The following is an 11,922-nucleotide window of genomic DNA, read 5'->3' on the forward strand; positions in this document are numbered from 1 at the left end:
TCAGTGTTCCATTAAATGTTTAGTATTCTGTACCTGTTAAAAACTGAGATTCTAAATGTTGATGCAAATGCATGTTCAAGGTACATATTTGGAGCAAAACCTTGCAACATGCTCTTTCTATGCACTGAAAATGTATGCAACCATCCTACATAAGAAACTGCTAACAGAAATAAACTCTGGACCATGATAACGTGGTAGAGAGAAAGAGACTGAAGAGGAAAGCATTGATTTTAGACTTTGTATCCTCATAGACATATGATAGAAATGCAAGAATGCCATTTTTATAATTGCTGCCAACTAGAGAAAATTTCAACAATGGGAAAGAGAATGTCTCCTAACCTTTTCTTCACTTGGGGGAAGGTGTGCTCTTGAAGTGATTAGAGGTAGAGCGTGAACTTGGCCTGGATAACTCCGCCTCCACCCAAGATCTGGATGTTAACAATGGGGATAAGTTGCTTGTGAGGCATGTGGAGCAATGTTATTCTTCACTCTTAAAGCAGAGCATAAACTGAAGGAAGAGAAGGAGAAACAGAACCTCTGAAGACCCAGTTATGTAGATAAAGGCTTTGGGAATTCAGAGTCACAATGAAACCTCACGAACTAGATGAGCCAACAGATATTTTGTAGAAAGGTAAGTTTGAATTGCTCTAGTACAAACCTTTTCCTGACATCTCTAAATTTTTATTTAAAACTAAGTTGCTCATGGTCTGAAGACCATCTATCATCTATTTCTCTGTGTATTAACTGGCACCAGTGAAAGGGATGAGTTATGTTCTCTGGGATGACAGGACACAAAATAAATCAACATATGTGATTAAGAGACCCAAGGGCAGAGTGTACCGTAAGAGCATAATTTCCTGTAAAGTAAAAATCTGGGGAATTCAGTGAAATTCTCCAAAAGAGACAGTTTTAGACAAATCTATCAGGTTTCACAGGGTAGAGAGGACACATTATATTCGTGGTGTTAAAAAGCTAATATCATTTAAGGTTATTTTTTTAAAGTAGAAGAAATTTTAGATATAATCACCATGAAAATGAAAAACAAATTGGACAATGATAAAAATGCATAACTCTTTTAAAAGGGAGGAAACCATCCACTCTGGAATGAAAAGATGGAAAAGCAAATCTTCTTGTACCCCTCCTCCTGAGTAAAGAAGAAAATATCAGGGACAGAGAGCATGATAAAGAGAATGAAATAAAAGTGCAAACTAGTCGTTATGCATTTGGATACCAGGGAAAACTTTGAGCTTATGCTGACTGTTGATTCCAAAGTTTTACTGAGTAACTTGATTTCTTCTGAGGAACAAATTTTTTATTTAGCTTGAGATGCAGCATTAGTTTTTGAAAGCTCAGACATGGAGCAGTTGTGGGCTCTGCCTATATAAATTCTAATTTAAAATTATAGAAGAAAGGAAAACAGTACTTTAAGTTTTCTGAAATGTTTAACTCACAAGATGCTTTCTTTAGGAAATAAATGAGTAAACCCAGTTAGATATCTAATAAATGGGATACACACACACACACACACACACACACACACATAGTCTTTCTAATATTAAAATTGTATCTCTATATAAAGCACCTTTAAGTTTCTGAATTCAAATACAGTTGGGATATAGACTAAGGAATTGAATAAATGTAGATCAAAGCATGGCCTTTATGGTTAAATCTTTGAAAGTGATTTAAGAACCAAATGGAGGCATCCAATCCTAGCCTTTACCTTGAGACAACTCAATGAGCATGTTTAAATTTAAAGAATCTGCATACATGCCCAGAGACATTTCAATAGCCAGTCAGGGTTGTGGAAAAGTCTCTCCAGTACTTAATGACTTACAACACATTGGTTATGTCTAACCGAGACACCTAAATCAATGGTTGGGGCCGAACAATCAAATCAGGTAGCGCACTCCACATTGCTAGATTAAAAAAAAAAAAGAAAGAAAGAAAAGAAAAGAAAGGCATGCTTAAGAAGCCAGAAGGTTACTGTAGAATATTGATACCTGAAGAAGAAAATAAATACCTTGTGGATAAATTTGAGAATTTTCAAGTGTTTCCTAAGCATAGGTTATTTTTAAGGAAATCTATTTTTAATTTCTTATTCTTACCTTCCATGCATACTCTGTTTTAAAACTGATCTGCTAGATAATGCTGCTTTCAAAGCATGCCTTCTTCAACTTATGAAAGAAAAGCATCACATGCTTGTATCCTAAATGTCACCGGAAGAAGTTATTCAGGATCTGAAAACGTCCAAGGGGCCACACAAAGGACCACTTGGATTTACTTGCCAGTCCGGGAGCCGTGAGAAGCACTGAGAGGGTGACACATTAAAGATAAAAACTCCTACTGGATTTACACCTGAAGGGAATGGTGAGCCGTACCATCTGCGAGTCTTCTGCCTTACAAGGTCAATCATAACATTTTCCAATGTACCTGTAGAAACCTATCCTTTAACTAGCAGTGCAAAAGGTTTTCCGTGTGTCAGCATTCTTGCCAAACAATGTGGTAGGTTGCCGTGTTATCTCTTGTGGTTCTAGTTGGTTTGCTTTTTTCCTGATAACTCATGGAATCAGGGGTTTTTCCACTTGGGCCAGTTACATTTTTATTTTGTTTTACTTTATTTTATTATTTTATCTTTTTGAGGACACACTCACATTTTTTATTGTATTTTTTCCATTACCATTTAGTCCCCTTATACCCTCCTTCCCCCTGCAAACACCACACTGATGTCCGTGTCCATGAGTCTGTATGTCCTCTTTGGAAAAGTGTCTGTTCAGGCTCTTTGTCCTTTTTTTAATTGGGTTGTCTCTTTATTGGTGTTGAGTCTTTTAAGTTCTTTATTAACCCCTTATCAGATGTAGTGGTGAATATGCTCTCCGATCCTGTGGGTTGTCATTTTATTTTGTTGATGATTTCCTTCACTGTGCAAACACTTTTTAGTTTGATGTAATTCTACTTGTTTATTTTTTTCTTTTGTTTCCTTTGCCTGGAGGGATATATCTCCAAAAAGTATTGCTACAAGCAATATCCAAGACTTTGCGTCCTATGTTTTCCTTCTATGATTTTTATGGTTTCAGATTTAACATTTAAGTCTTTAACCCATTTTGAATTTATTCTTGTTTGTGGGATAAAAAGGTGGTCTAGCTTCATTTTTCTGCACCTATCTGTCCAATTTTCCCAACTCCATTTATTTAATAAACTATCATCAATAAATGTGATTCACCACATAAAATGAAGAAAAAAAACACATGATTATATGAATAGGTGCAGGAAAAGAACATTGGATAAAATCTAGCATCTATTGATGATAAAAACTCTCAGCAAAGTGGAAGTAGAGGGAACATATCTCAATGTAATAAAGGTCATGCATGACAAACACACAGCCAACCTCATACTCAATGGGAAAACCTAGAAGTGAACCTCTCAAGACGGATAACAAGTCCAGGATGTACACTTTCACCTCTCCCATGCAACATAGTCCTGGAAGTCCTCACCACAGCCATCAGGCAAAAAGAAGTGATAAAGTGCATGCAAATTGGAAAAGAAGAAGTAAAACTGTTTTTATTTGCAGATGATATGATACTTTAAATAATATTTGCCTACTGAAGAGTGAAAGTAAATCTGATCACTAATAAACTGGCACCTTCAGTTAGAGGATCCTTAGTGTCTGTCATATAGAAACAAACTAGATGCATAACAGGAAAACATCCATTTGTCATACTAAATCCGAAGATATTTCTCAATTTTTTAAAAAATGAGAATATAGCATGATGTTCTCTCTCAGTGTCCTCAATATGCACCTGAAAGAAATCCATTGCTCTCAGACGGGTTAACTGAATCAAGAGATTTTTAAAAATCATCCAAAGGAACATATAGTTTCCTTAATATTCAGCACAGTTCTTACATAAAAAGCTCTTCATAACATAAGGTGGGAAAGTTTTAAGTTTTACTATTTAATTATAATCTTTGATATTAATTTATTATATAGCCAAGAAAGGTACATAATTTAACAGTTAATAGTACATAGTATATATGTACATAAATAGTATATAAACAGCATATATGTGTATAAATAAAACTACCTGTGTACCTTCTTTGTCTTTTATTTTATTTTGATTCATTTAAAGGCAAGATTAATACCCTCTTACAAGAAAAAGCCCCAAGAGTATTTATACCAAAATTAAGTGGATTCTCAACATGTGAGTCATGAGATTTTACTAAAGTCATAGGACAATTAAAAAAACAAATAGAAAATTCAAATGAATAGTTTCTCCTGTGAAAGTGTATATTCCATTGCTGTGTTTGATTCTACTGCTGCTGTCATTGCTATAACTCTTCAGTAATATTCATTTTTAAATCTACTTTGCTAATATTTACCTAATATGTAGAATGCTCTGTAAGGTATCCTAAATGCTGTACTAATATACATATTCTTTCAATTTATATAAGAAGGTTATGATTTAGGTGCCATTATTCATACTTTATGGAACATGAGACACCGTCAAAGAAAGTATACGTGCCTTGGTCAAGGTCATCCAGCTGCTACATGGCAGATCTGGGATTTTCTCCACAATGTGTAGCTTCAGTGGCTGAATATTTAATTATGAAACTATTTTTTAATACAAACCGAGGGTATATTTTATATATATTATCATTTGTGATAACTTTTTTTAGAATGCTTTTGCTACTTGGAAAGAGCCAAACATAATTTAAAATTACATCTGGTGGAAAACATGGATATTCATGCTTGGCAATGGCTTAGCCATTTAAAAATTCAATTTTGAGGAATGAAATGAATTTTCATATGGCCTGCAAATAGCTCTTAAACAATTCTAAAATAAGCAAACTCCAAAATAGTATTTAAGTGTGCCCATTATACAAAAATCTATTTTATAGTGTCACAAGGAAACTAGTGCTAAAGTTAAAACTGTCACATAGACATATAGTTGAAGTTCATTCTTTGTATACTTCTAACTAGCGCAGTGCTTGAACATTTTTAGTTTTGAATGCTTAATTGTTTAATAAATTACTTGTATATGTCTTGCTAAGAACATTTTCTTGGCAAATTGTATTGTGAGAAAATATATAACTTGAAAATCTTTACATAATTTCAACATATAAAAATTAATGTGAATTAATTTTCCATATTTGAATATTAGAGTAATAAAACACATTTAGATAATTAGCCAAGTCATTCTTTGTAAAAATTAACTTTGAATAATAACAAACAAGAAATACTGAGATTATTTCAGTTAACATTCCCCCTTAATAAAAAAAATGGCACACTCTAATAGAGGATATTTAGGATATTTTAATATCCTAAGGAGAAGACCGTTTAGCAAGAGTTACAACCTTAGTTAAGGAATACAGATCCTGCTAATTTAAGGCCTCGAAAGGGGATGCTGAGCTGGGAAAATAACTTAATTCCTCTCCCTCCTCCCACCCTTATTTCCTGTTGGTGATTTTCATTGCCTACACTCAGTTTCATGAAGTCAGAGAGCAAGGGATGGGGTACGTAAAGATCCACATACCAGAACACAGGCAAACTGGAAAAGTGTAGGAACTGGCCAGACAGCCCTGAAGTTCGAGTAATTGTAACCTGTAATACAGACACAGCTTATATTTAATTCATGCTTTATCTTGGGATATTATACATATAATGCCATACTCATTCCTTTGAAACAGGATTATTTTCATGTTACCCTTTTAGCAGAATAACTTGAAAAAAATCCCATGTTTTTCCCCTCTGAGCTCTAAAGGCAAAATAGGAAATATTTTATAAATAACATGACAGTCTAACTTTTCACCTCTATGCAGTTGAACCATTGAATTTACTGAGAAAATTGAGTAGCAGAATGCATTTTAAAAAGAGATTCTGGTTCAAACTGACAGACTTATTACATATAACTACTCTACTCTTAAATGGTCAAATTGAAGTCATAAATATTCAATAAAGAATAAGTAAATAAATTAATAAAACCATGAAGCACGGACAAATAAGAAAATACATAAAGTCTGGAGAAATTCCCAGAAGAAAGCAAATAGTAATCAATCCAATCATACTAATTAGTCTTCATAATGAATCTTTGCATAATCACAATGTTATAAATACTCTTTATCATTATTTAATTGTCAGAGGTAACACATAGCAACATCCTGGGAACTCCCTGTGCTATTCTTCAGGGACCTGCTGTGCCAGATTCTACCCTGTCCTATTCGGTCTATGTCTTGGTATGTGGATTTCCACATACTGCACCCCTTGGTCTCTGGCTTCATGAAGTTGAGTTTAGTCCATCGAAAACACCAACAGGAGACTTTGTAAATAGCTGGGAAACAACATGCGAATGTTGTAACCCAAATTTAAAAGCTAAAGAAATAATGACATAACTAACGCATATAGAGAAAAAGAATATTCATTATCTAAATATCCCTCTGTTTTATATTTGAGCATCAATATATGCTTTAACATCTATGTAAACAAAAAGCATGAGGTAAAAGTATTTAATAAAAAAAATTAAAAGAAACAAGAAAAACAGAATGTGCCAAAAAAAGTGAGGGGAAGCAGTTACTAAAACTCTGCTAAATAAAGTGAAAAACTAAAGTATAATATTTTCACCACTTAACCACGAGGATGCATGTAATCTGGAACAATTTGTCATCTCTTCTTTGCCTTCTTGACCTTGGTGTGTTTGATAGATAAAGCAAATTATTAGGAAGAATTTTTCTCATTTGGCTTTGTTTGATGCATCCTTGTAATTATATTCAGGTTTCATTTTGGAATGATTTTCAAGAAATGGTATTATGTTATCATTTCAGGAAGCACGTAAGCCAAATTTGTACACAATTTATTGCAATATTAGTGATGTTAATTTTAATCACTTATTTAGGGTGGTACATGTCATATTTCTCCACTGTCAAAACTACTTTTCCCCATTGCAATTAATTAGTAATTTGTAGGGAGATACTTTGAGAATCTGGACTATATATTAGGTAATATTGTATTGATAAATTTTTGGACTTTGGTCTATATATGATAATATGCTTGTTCTTAGAAATTATATATGAAGTATTGAAAAGTAGAGAACAATATCCCAAACTTTATCCCAAATCATTCAGAAAAAATATATAATTATCTATATTTTTATATATAATACATAAATGTATATATCATAAACTTATATATAAATATGTATATTTATATATATAACAAGACAGAGATAAGAATATATATCCCAAATCATTCAGGAAAAAATATATATAAAAATGCATATTTCTCTATATAAATTTATTTATATATTTTGTGTGTGTATGTGTGTGTGTATAAAGAGACAGAGACAAAAATAGTGTTGTCAGTGTGAGAATTAGTGAATCTAGGTAAAGGTTATGTATTGGAACCTCCTTTTAATATTCTTGCATTTTCTTTGAAAGTTTAAAAATACAGCAAAGTATACTGAGTGTGCTGGGAGCTGGAACTTAGTTACAGGTAGCAGTGTCCATTTTGTTATGGAGCTGGAGTGTGTGCGTGTGTGTGTGTATGTGTGTGCGTGTGTGTGTGTGTGTAGATATTTAAGTGTGTGACGAACTTACCCAGTTTTTGGTTTCTGCCCTTTAGATATCACGAATTACTCTCCATAAGTTAATACATTACATAGGATATACGTCAGTGGGTGCTACTTTTTCACCACTTTCACAATCAGATATAAAATCTCCATCTTCCATAACAGGAAACAGGAGAGTATGGAAAGGGATAGCAAATATCCGGGCTGATATAAACCCTCCATGACAGATGGAGGTGGTAATTGTTCTTGCCCCTACCCTCCCAATAGCATGATGCCCTAATAAATTGAGTGTTTTATGTTTATTGGAATGGAGAAAATGATATTTTAAATTCTTTTAGATGTTATGAATATGTCATATTTTAAGGCCTGAAGAGAAAAACTTATAAACAAAATCAACCGTTACTTTTTAAAAATGAAACCTAAGAATGCTATTATGTTATTCAACTTAAAAAATAGTCACTTGGATACTAAGTAGAGGGTTTGAAACATCATAGTGCAACAAAAACAGTTTATTTTAGTAGGCCTGTTGGAAATCAGAATGTTAATTTTTTAAGTGATGTTGACAACACATTATATTTTGAATTTCATGTTGTGATTAACCTTAAAATTTGATAACACACAGGTGGTACTTACCACGGCACAAAAGAAAAAAATAACATAGGGCTCCTGGGACCTATTTTTTATTCCAGTTCTATAATAATCTGGCTAAGTTTTGTGGTGTAAGGCATAAAAATATGTGGGTTTGAGTTTTATTGTTGTAAATTTGTTTTAAGTTAACTAAAAATAATATATTGAAGATAATCTCTTAAAGGTATTTCTGGTTTCAATGCTTGAGTTGGCATGTGTGTCTTGATCATTTTTATTATTTAAAAAAACAGTATGTGATAATAGTACTTGTTTTTGTCTTATTTTTTTACAAGAATTAAGAAACGTAAAAATCAAAGCTGTCTTTTTATTCTAGACCTCCAGTCTCAGAATTACATACACAGATTTATACTGGCTCTCCCATACCTAGTATCACAATGGAGACAGATCTGTGGTGCACTTTTTTTCACTTATAAAAGATGTGTATTTTTCCCTTACTTATTATATATACAAAATATATATCATCATGCATTAAAACATTCTTTTATTTATGAATATCTTAGTTACCTTCAATTATTTGATATTATAAATTAAGATGATAGGAATATTCATAGGCTTTTGTTAGATTTTGGTAATCCAATCATTATGCAGAATTGCTCAGTTGCCATACTCTTGTCACCAGGAGGGAAGATCAGATTTCTCAAAGGTCTGCATGTCTCCTGAAGAGAAGTGACATTTTATTGTACAGTCCTCCCTGGGTATGCATGGGGTACTGGTTCCAGGATGCCTCATGGACACTAAGGTTCCCAAATGCCCTTATATAAAATGGATTAGTATTTGCACATAATCTATATACATCTTCCTATAGACTTCAAATCATCTCTATATTACTTATAATACCTAAGACAAGGTAAATGCTATGTAAATATTTGTCATATTGTATTGTTTAAAGAATAATTAAAACAAAAATATCTGTATAGCTATTGTGAAACCAACTATTATAATATCTCATCAACAGCATAATATTTTTTTGGAATATCTTTAATTGGTAGTTGGTTGGCTCTGAATTTGGAACCCATGGACATAGAATGTCAACTGTAGCTTCTCATTTTTTATTGGGAAACAGTTTTAACATATATAAAAGTAATAAAATACTATGATGAACATCCACATTAATTTAATAGTTATTCTGCCTTATTTTTCATTTCTAATTATTTGAAAGCTAGTATCAAACATTATACTTCATTCATAAATACTTCAATATGTGCTTCTCTTTATAGTCAGGACATTTACTTACCTGGTCATGATGTCATTATATAACAATATGGATAATAATCCATGACATCATTAATATGAAATCTATGTTCACATCTCAGCTGTCTTCAAAACAGTGTTTTATAGCCATTTAGTTCTAATGATCTAATCAAGGTTCACATATTCAGATAAAAGAAAGTCTCTTTTCTTTTAATGTAGAATAATCCTCTTACTTTTTTTAATGACATTAATTCTTTGAGAACACCAGGCCAGTTTTCTTATGAAATGTCCCCCACAGAGAATTTATCTGTGTTCTCTTGTGATGTCATGGACTGTTCTTCTAAACCTTTATTACTGTAGACTAAAAGTTCAGTCTCAAAGCTTTATTGGGTCAGATTAAACTTTTTGTACATGAATATTTCATGGATGATGATCGTTCTTCATTGTGCAGCACAACAGGGGAAACATAATGTCATCGGCTGTTCTGCTATCAGCATTGTGAGGACTAAGCATGCTAACCTCCAGACCTCTCCAACGCAGAGCGTTTCATTTGGAATTTAGTAAGCCATTGTGAGGTCTTACTTTGGCATGAGCGAATGTTGTTTCCCAACAACCTGACCTAATCATTTTAACATTAATTGCTAATCTTTCTCTGAATCTGTCATTTAAAAGCATGTATACCTTCTATATTTAGTAAGAGGCATTTTTCTGTAAAGGAGTTTTCCTTCATCAGTGAAGATAATCTAGTTTTTCCTAAAAGAAAAAGTCTTGATGTATTTTTAACTGCCATGTTTCAAAAATAATTTATAGTAATTCTTACTCATTGAAAGTGAATTACATTTGTTTTTCTGGTTCGTTTGTCTATATGCTGTAGTAGGTTTTATTTCTGTTCACTGAAGTCACCACCTGCCCCTACTGGAAGATTTTATATTCCCATCCTGTGTAACTCTTTTGGGGCTATATTACTTGCTTTGGGCAATGAAATATGAGCAATGTGCTGTATTTCCCCGCAGCATAAGTTATTGGCAATCCTCCAGATAGAGTCTACTGTATCAGCTTGGCCTGAGTCTAAAGACTGTGAGACGGCCGATTTGCAATGGATATTTTCAGTAATTTATTACTGCAGGAAGAACCTGGCTTCTCCTCGCTGATATAAAATATGGATTCAGGACTACGAATTATTTTTAGTTTCATTTTTAATTTCATTTAACACATAGTTAACGTTTCGGATTACATAAATAAATAAATATAAGGAATGCTATGTATACGCCAAGCATATTGTATGCGTTAGGCATTGCTGGCAGTGACTGAATTTTACCAGCGAAGAAAGAGGGGCTGACCGAGGTGGAGCGGCTCGCTTGCATGTGGTTCCCCAGCTGAGCTCCAGACGGAGGATTTATGGGGCCCAGGGCCCTCATCTTCTGGGATGGACTCTGGAAATTCCACAGGCACCTTTTCTTCTCCCGTCAGGAATATCTTATTGTCAGGAAAGAATGTTTAGAATCACAAATCGATTCTTTTTGTCTCTGGTAAGAGATGAAAAGTTATATTAGTTGACATAGTGGTGTCAGCAGTTGAGAAGAAATGGGATTAATCTACCCACCTCTGGCGTTACAAGGAGCTCTTTAAGCCTGCCTTTTAGAACCAGCACTTTGCCTTTTAGGAAGACACCGTTTTTAATTAGGTTGTTTGGGAAGTCACAGATCTTAATTGCCACAGTTTAATCACCCCTCAAATAAATTATTTTTCACTTTTTATATTTTAGTCTTGGGGACTTTTAATCTTCTAAATAAATATCAGATAGTAAAGAAGAGATAGTTTCAGCAGTCTGTTGAGAAAGATACTGGAAAATAATAAATTTCCATGGCAGTAAGAAAAATGATATTTGAAATATATTGTTTATTTCTAAACCAATTTTAACTTCTATAAGTCAATAATCCAAAGACATTTCTATGTCTTTGCTACATGTAAGATGCTTTCATTTCTTATTCTATGTAAAACAAACTATTCACAATTCCTTTCAACAAATACTACGATGTAGTTTGTGGGACTAAGTATTTCAGAGCAAATATTCTTACATGGGAAATCTAAGTATCATCCTTCACAAACCTGTTCTCACCAACAGATTTGTTATACATTACCAATCAAAACTATGGTCTTATTTATTTTGATTGTCTGATACTGTTTATCATCTTCGCTGCATAGAAAAATGTTGCATTAGTATTTAAGCTGTTCATTCTGTCAACGGTATTTCTGAGACACTTACTTTACCGAGGTCACCGAATGACCCACTGGGTGATTACAACAGATGAAAACAAACAGAAGTATCTATTACTGCTTGGGAATGGGCAATAAATACTACTAATAAAGAAATACGCATTAATAGTTTATTATAACTCGTTTATTTAGAAATTTTTATGCTTTCCCCTTGCCACAAGGCTGCATGCGCCTGCAAGGAAGAGCCGCAGCCAACCTCACTTCCCCAGCCTTCCACACAAGGCTCGGCAAGCACCAAACAAATGGCAGC

This window comes from Pteronotus mesoamericanus, unplaced genomic scaffold (assembly GCF_021234165.1).
Source record: "Pteronotus mesoamericanus isolate MK-2021 breed Mesoamerican mustached bat unplaced genomic scaffold, CSHL_Meso_final contig_163, whole genome shotgun sequence".
NCBI classification, from domain to species: domain Eukaryota; kingdom Metazoa; phylum Chordata; class Mammalia; order Chiroptera; family Mormoopidae; genus Pteronotus; species Pteronotus mesoamericanus.